This window comes from Mytilus galloprovincialis, chromosome 13 (genome assembly GCF_965363235.1).
Source record: "Mytilus galloprovincialis chromosome 13, xbMytGall1.hap1.1, whole genome shotgun sequence".
NCBI classification, from domain to species: domain Eukaryota; kingdom Metazoa; phylum Mollusca; class Bivalvia; order Mytilida; family Mytilidae; genus Mytilus; species Mytilus galloprovincialis.
In genome coordinates, this window is record NC_134850.1 from 43,576,452 (window position 1) to 43,585,319 (window position 8,868).

Genomic DNA, 8,868 nt, shown 5'->3' on the forward strand with positions numbered 1-8,868 from the left:
CACAACTACAGTCCTGTAATCCCTAATTTTACCATTGTTTACTTGACTCACTGATGATCGAGACACTTTATTTACAAGCACATGTACATGTATCTTTTTCAATGAGTTACACCAGTTGACCATAGGTCAATCAACTTAACTGACATCATCAAGGTCCGTGTATATCTGCGTCCATTCGTTTTTCGTTTTGAAATATCATAAACAAAAATCAAAAAACGAAAGTGTTTTCATTTTTCGTTTTTGATTTCTTAAAAACCAAAATGAAAAACAAAAGTGTTTTCGTTTTTCATTTTTGATTTCACAAAACAAAAAACGAAAAACAAAAGTATTTTCATTTTTCAATTTTGATTTCTCAAAAACTAAAATCGAAAAATGAAAGTGTTTTCATTTTTCATTTTTAATTTCACAAAAACAAAAAACGAAAAAGTATTCAATTTATTTTTCCCACACTGTTTAATTGTCATTCAATAGATGACAATGTTGTCATTTGTCATTCATTAAAAGATGCTTCAAAAATGAAATTATTACAATGGTGTCGATTTTTGTTACGTACTTAAACAAAAAGGATGAACATAGAGTTTTGTATATAATTTTAATTATTTCTCGATTTATAATGTAAAATGTTTTCTTGTCTCGATGTACAGTCATTGATAGTAAATGTTGCTAATGTAAACACCCGGTGTTCATTCAACATAATGTTCACAAAACAGACCGCATGACATTTGAATTGAACTACGGTGATAAAGTAATCAAAGACTTTCAAAATACCTTGTTTATATCTTTGATAAAGAATAAATTATTATATTTAAATATTAAACGAATCACAAATTTAAATTGTACAATATAATATTATATAAAGATGTAACAATTAAGTAGATTTGATGACAACATCACACTAACAAGAGAGGTAACTACTTTTAAAACTGACACGAAAACTAGCCTGGTTGTCGGATCAATACTTCTTTAATCGAAGATAATGTCGACGGATGCAAATGTCTTAAACAATCTGAACAATGTCATGAATATGGGTGGTTGAATTTTACTTTTAAGTTTAGAAAGGTTGATACAAGATTATTAGAATTTATGACCATGGTCCATCTGGCAGTATTTTACGAACATCGAGGACGATAATGTATTTTGCTTGATCAATTGATTAAAAAACAAATTTCTGCAATTTCACAATTCAAACCGGGATATTAAAGCATCCAATTATTTTGCCATTCGGAGCCTGTTCGGTATTAGTTTTGCTTATTTGTGAAGACTATAAGGTGCATATTGGACATTAACTAGAGGCCGTTGATGAGGGATTATGGAATTGAGAAAAGTGGACAAAGATATATATGTAAATAATAGAGACAATGGACCAAGAAATAAATAAAATAGCTAGAATAATGGTGCTAAAATGTAATGTAGTTTGTCTCTAGGAGATTGTTATTGTTCTGCATAATACCACATTGGAGTCCCTGTACTTTTTTTCAAGTGGACCTCAGCTACCCACCCTACCCCATCATTACAGAAAAGATGATAAACAAATATCGACGGCAATACTTTTGTCCGCACAATGTGTAAAGGGGAGCTGGGTAGCTGATGTCTGCTGGAGAAAAAAATCAAGGTTGCTGTTTGGCTTTTTTTTTTTAAAGATAGGTCCAAAGTTGGGGTCGAACACCCATCACCACCCTTACCGAAAATGTAATAAATATTGTCCCCACTAGGTGCAAAGGGAAGCTGGGTAGCTGAGGTCTACAAGAAAAATCCAGGGTGTTGTTCTGCTTAAGTTTTTTTCTTTCTAAAGTAGGTCTAAAGTTGAGGTCGGATACCTTACCCAACCCTTACCGGACAGTTATTAAAAAACAATCTGCGGCAATACTTTTAATTGCACTAGGTGAGAACGTAAGCTAGAGATCCAGGGCCTACTTGATCAAAATTACAAGTTAATTTATAGCACGGATTAATCTTTTTTAAGCTAATAAATAATTTTCTTGACCACCATACTTTGAATACAAAAAATAAACCTTTTTCCAATCATATTTAAGCGAAATCCACTAGTAGAACGCTGTGTAATATATCGAAAGCGATTGATTTTGCCTTTATATAACTAATGAACCAGAATTGAAATATTAAAATTCATTGAATAGTGTCTTGACTGCCTAATTATATATTAAAAGCTGATGATATAGTGGTTAAATATTAATAAAAACATTTGAAGTACGTTTGAGTCTTATGCAACATTTAGGTTTATATAAATATTTGAAAATTGGCTGCTACCGACTGGCTGCTTGAGACTGGTCTCACAAACTCCGCCTTTTCATTACAGCCGATTACATTGAGTGTGTAGACAAGGGTTATATTTTTGGTTTGCTTGCTTGTTAGCTGAACCGTGATGCCATTATTAAGTAAGGTATACTACCCTTCTGTAGAAGTAGCCTAATCCTACAGACAGATTGATTGGTTATCTGTCGAACTAGTCTTCTCTTAAAGGAGGGTAGTTTACCTAACCTTAAAATACAAGCAAGATAACCGAGGAAGCTATCTTTGCTTACACACTCAATGCAATCGGCTGTAACTTCTTTACATTATAGGTTGCAACACCTTGCTAAATTATTGGGTTCCAATAATCGTTTGGAAAATTAAGTCAATGCGCTTTCCCATAGGGTTTTATGCAGAACAATTACCGGAAATCTATAATGGAAGCTTGCAAAAACAATATCAAAATCGAAATCTAACTGAACAATGAAGTTAATCACATTAAAAAAGGTTGAGGCGTTGAAGGCCAAATAAGTTTTCATATTTCATATTCTTGCGTGTCTTATTATAATTAGACGATCATTACAAAGAAATTTAATATCAAGACAAAAATTAATGTAGAGTTTCATTGGTGAAATTAACACTACAATACAAATAAAGGATTCTCAAATGATCATGACTTTTGCTTCAAGTAAAATGATCAATTAATCAATTAATCAATCAATAAAATTGAGAATGGAAATACAAAACGTGTAAAAGAAACAACAGCATAACCAAAGACCACAGCCGAAGGCCACCAATGGGTCTTCAACACAACGAGAAAATCCCTCAACCAGAGGCGTGCTTCAGCTGGTCTCTAAAAAAATATATACTAGTTAGGTGAAAATGAACGTCACACTTAACTTAAATAAAAAATCCCCAAAAAAAACATAAAAAACTCACAAAACTATCCTGACTTGGGACAGGCGCAAAAATGCGGCGGGGTTAAACATGCTTTGTGAGATCTGACCTCTCCCACTATACAACTATAGCTAGCTAGTGTAGAATGAACAAACAAACAACAATATGCACAACAAAACTAAGTTTAAAAGAAATCCGAGTTCGATGTCAGAATAGTAAACAAAAGAAACTACGCAAAATAAATATAATTCATAAATTGACAAAGAACTCCTAGCAGTAACTGACATGCCAGTTCCAGACCCCAATTAAATATATCGAAATAATATATGGATATAAGAAGATGTGGAATAAGTGCTAATGAGACAACTCTCCATAAAGTCACAGTTTGTAAAAGTAAACTATTATAGGTCAAAGTACCCTCTTCAACACGAATCCTTGGCTCACATTGAATAGCACGTCAAAAAGGTACCCCAAAATGACTAGTGTACAAACCATTCGAACGGGAAAACCAACTGTCTTAACTATGTAAAAAACGAGAAGCGAGAACCACATCAACAAACAACAACTACTGGGTTTCTTTTTGTGATTATTTGATTACTGGACCTAATATTTCATGATTTTTTATTATCTAGGACTGTATTTTTGATTGATAACCAAGTTTGATAAATAAAAAAAAAAAAAAAAAAAAAAAAACCAACATAATGTGTGTATAGTATACATGATACATGTATTAACTTTGGTTTGAAAGACGTCTATTTGTTTTTGCCTCCCCCTGCTCGGTAAAATTGATAAGAATTAAATCCTAAGATTGAGCGCGTTCTTTCAACAATCTTATTAAAATTCATATTCATATTAATGTTCTTATACACATAAGTATAACGAAATCAGAAATATACCTTTTTATTAGATTAGTTCGTCTAATTTACAAATGTAGTTTTTTTTATCTGAAGTAAATTTACTTTTTTAATAAAGGATTTGAATAAGAATGTGTCCATAGTACATAAATGCCCAACTCGCACTATCATTTTCCATGTCTAGTTGATCGTGAAATTGAGGGTCAGAACTCTATATTTGGCATTAAAATTAAAAAGATCATGATATAGAATATGTGTACTGAGTTTTGCGAGAAATATGAATACCTACTCAAATCCAATCTATAAGAAAAATCTAGTTTTTACAGAACAGTATCTCCCATGCACTTGCACTGTACTATCTTTAAAATAGTAAAATAGAATGATATACAAATGGATGAAAATCATATATACAAGATGTAACTGTAATATACAAATATTGATATAATATATACCAACAAACCAGAGTGTACTAATGTGTATCACTACAATATAATAGTTATTACGTTGAAGTTGAATTCCCTGTCATTTATTCATCCTACTTGCACGAACTTGTCTCAGAAAGATAATTAGATCTGTACATTAACCTCACTTTCAGGTACAGAGATGTGATTTTTTTTCTGAGACAAGTGCTTGTGACAATTCAAAAGAACTTGCAGTCATTCGATGTTCAGTACTTCAGTACTTTGATTGTTTGAAAACGATGCATAAATACCCTGCCACATTCGGTATGTGTTTTTGTTACATGTTTTTTTTTCCTTCTGTTTTGTATCGATCTCATGCGTTAAGCCCCTTTCCACTGATTTGTCTATAGTTGTTCTTATGCTGTGCTGTAACAAAACTGTCCCAGGTTCAGGGGAGGATTGAGCGCTGACAAACATGTTAAGACCCCGCCATATATTGCATGTGCCTGCTCCAACCCAGCAGCATGTAGTTCAGTTGTTGTCTTTTGTTGATGTCTTTCATATTTGTTTTTCGTAATTTATGTTGTTTTAAAATAGGCCGTTATTTTTCTCAATTGAACTGTTTCATATTTTTCATTTCATGGACTATTGCAGCCGACAATACCGTATGTTTTTTTCTCATTGTTGAAGGTTATATGGTTGCCTATATATAATTGCTCACATCCACAAAATTTGAACTTTGGGGACCCAGGGATAGTTGACTCATTTGCAATAATACAATGTCTCCTTATTAAAAAGTTGAGGGGTGGGATGTGTTTCTTTGGAAAGTTTCAATGTTTTTCTCCCAAGTCACCCAGTTTGAATAGAATATTTTGACATTTTGCTGTGCTCTTGTATTTGAGTTAAGAGCCAACCAGAGCTCACGGCATGTTGGTGGGTAGTTGATGACTATGGTAAGCTCTGGATGTCTTTTTGAGTATGACATTCATGCCATGCATTGTCCCATTACTTTATATCTATTTATAGACAGCCTATCAGACAACGTGGTCTATCAACGTAGCTCTCCTAGCCTTTTGTATAGTCAGACGAGAAACAAGATATAAACTGACTTAGCTTGGTATATACATGTATATTTAATATACTAATATAAATATAAAAAAGAAGATGTGGTACTATTGTCAATGAGACAACTCTCCACAAGAGACCAAAATAACACAGAAATTAACAACTATAGGTCACCGTACGGCCTTCAACAATGAACAAAGCCCATACCGCATAGTCAGATATTAAAGTCCCCGAAATGACAATGCAAAACAATTCAAACAAGAAAACTAACGGCCTAATTTATGTACAAAAATTAAATGAAAAACAAAAATGTAACATATAAACAAACGGCAACCACTGAATTACAGGCTCTTGATTTGGGACAGGCACATACATTTAGACTGTGGCGAGGTTAAACATGTTAGCGGGATCCGAAATTCAAGTCAAATTGATATTTTAAAACAACATAAAAATAAAAAAGTGTAAACAAAAATTATTTTAATAATTGTTGGAAATACTATTGTGTTTGTGAGTCGAAAACTGCTTGAAATTGTAGAAATATTCGAAAGTAGCTCTCGCGGTTTTTTTTTCTGCAGCTACGTTAACGGAACACCAATCAAGTAATCGATCTTTATGACTATGGATTCAATATTCCATGGTATGAAATATCATGTTCTGCTTGTCGTACACTCAATAAGACTTAAGTTGGAATAGATCTACGAAGACTAAAGAACGGGCATGTGTTGTTTGGCAATTGTACATGCCCATGACACAGATATCCAGATATTGTTCGGCAGATGTTTTGAGAAGTTACGAGGCTACCGGACATGGAACATCAAACTGTTACAGTATATTACAGAACACAAAACTGGCTATCATTGCTGTAAATACAAGTTAAAAAGCTAACATGGGTTACATTAACACTAAAAATCCCAATCCCACGGCATCAATTAATTTAAAAAACATACTAGTATGACCTTTAAAATTGGAGGGTTGAACTAGCATTGAGCCGTATCCAGGCCCTAAATAGAAAATAATTAAAGAGATGTGGAGTAAATGTCCACGGGACAAAATCGCACAAAATATATAGAAAAAATACAAATAATTAATGAACACTGTTTTTATTCCTGTTCTTCATCTTGAAAGTAACTGGAGGGTCTTCAACGAGGAACCGGACCATTGATACTCATTATACAAAAGTAACATAGGTTAGTGCATCAGACTACACAAGCAAAAGTTCCTTGTTCAGTCCCTGTTCCGAGGAAAACATTTCCTTTCCACTATTAATAAATATGTTTAAACTAACAATAGCCACACACTTGACTATGTGGATTACATTGTTTTTTCTTCATCTTACATGTGTCTTTTGATACATGTGAATACTAAACATCTTACACTGTATCTATATATTTTGCTTCGATCATTTTGTATAATTGTTTCCAGTTCTTCTGGGGTCCTTGAGTCCTTCCTTCGCCAACAATATAGCTTGCTTTTGTTTGTAATAGAGGCTAGTTACGCCTCTGTATTATTATCTTAGATCAACCAGTGGCGGATTCAGAGGAGGCGTAGAGGGCGTACGCCCCCCCCCCTTTTTGCTCGGACTTTATTTTTTGTAAAATGATTAATCAGACTAGACTTCGTGAACTTTGCCATTTCCTGTGTACTCTTTATTTTATTTTTATGCGAAAATTCTTCAATTATAAAGATATTTTTAGCTGGAATCTACTGATTGTCAAAGTCATGTGTCTGTCGCTATGGTGGAGTTGATCAGTGTATCGACGTCGCTCAGTCATTTTAATATTCAAATGACAGTAACACATTGCTTTTGCTGAGGATGACAATCATGACACTTTCAAAGCGACACAGGATTGAGCAAGAACGTATTGACTTCTATTTCATTATTCCACCAAACAGAAAGTAATACTCTCAGAGTCTCTATATATAGACTATTACACTCTCATGACAAAAAAGTTCCGCATCAATATTAAACACGTACAAAAACATGTTTGACCCCAAACGCCCCAGCCTATTTTAAAATAGCATAGCTGAATAATGATCCCTAGTCAGTATGAGCTCTATATACATTTAAAGTCTAATGCAGTGGCGGATTTTAAAAGGGGGGATCCCAACCCAGGACAAAGGGGTGGGGTTCCAACTTTATGTCCCCATTCAAATGCATTGATCGGCCATAAAAAGGGGGGTTCCACCACAGGACCCCCCCCCACCCCCCACCCCTGGATCCGCCACTGTAATGTACGAACAATTTCATTTGAGGAGACAGTCTTAGATATTGGAGAGAAAAAAATTGACTATGATTTTTGCATTAAATAAAAATTCTGGTCGTATCTGGATTGAAAATAATAATCTTGTCCACATTTTTGCTATTAGAAACGAAATTTTCCAACAGAATTATTTAGCATTCAATGAACATGATGAATAAAAACGGACATATTTTATTTTGTGGCAAGAGTTTGCATGTCTGGCCGGCATATCTGTTTCGCCGAACTGATATATTGAATTCTTTTTCCAAGATCAGACTGCAACCTGCCTGCTGGGTGTGGCCTTTATGTCTCAATTTATCGGCCGTCAATCATAACTTCGTTGTCATTTCAGACTCATTATAAGCGATTGGTTGATTTGTAAACCCTCATATCCTTTAATTTTGTTGGGTGAAATATATCAACCAAACATTTGGATAAAAATTGCTTGTTTGGTTTTTTTTTTACTGTCGTTTTTTAAATTTAATCAAATAGCCCGGCGTATATCATGTTTACAACACGAAATTTGTGAGGTTATAATGAACCTATTTCTTGCAATAAACCAGCGATAATTTTCCATGTCTATTTTTTACTGATAAGTCCCATGCACATCAAATTTATTAGAACATAGCTTTGGATCCATACTACTAGTATCATTTAATGATTGGACAATAATAGGGAGAATACAGCATCGAAAATATCCAACCCTTACACTTTACAGCAACTACAAAATATACATGCCCTGTGCCAGGAACCGTTTAAAAAGTGCATATTACACTTTATATTTATGTTTTTAGCCCAAAAAAATGTCCCAAAAATTTCGCATCGCTCCGCTCGGCGAAATTTAAAAACCTTCGCCTCCCCCCCCCCCATCCCCCCCCACCCCCCCCCCCCCCTTTCCAAAATCCTGGATCCGCCCCTGTCAACCTCCAGCTCTCCAAACTTAAAAGTAAAGATCACGCACTCTTATTGTTAAGATTGATAAAGACTTTTGCATCCGTCGACATTTTCTTCAATTAAAATAGTATTGATCTGACAACCGCTGTTCATGTATACTTTAAGGTCGACCGGACTAGTTTTCGTGTCAGTTTTAAAAGTAGTTACCTCCCTTGTTAGTGTGGTGTTGTCATCAGTATATTTATGTGTACCCCCTTTATATAATATTAT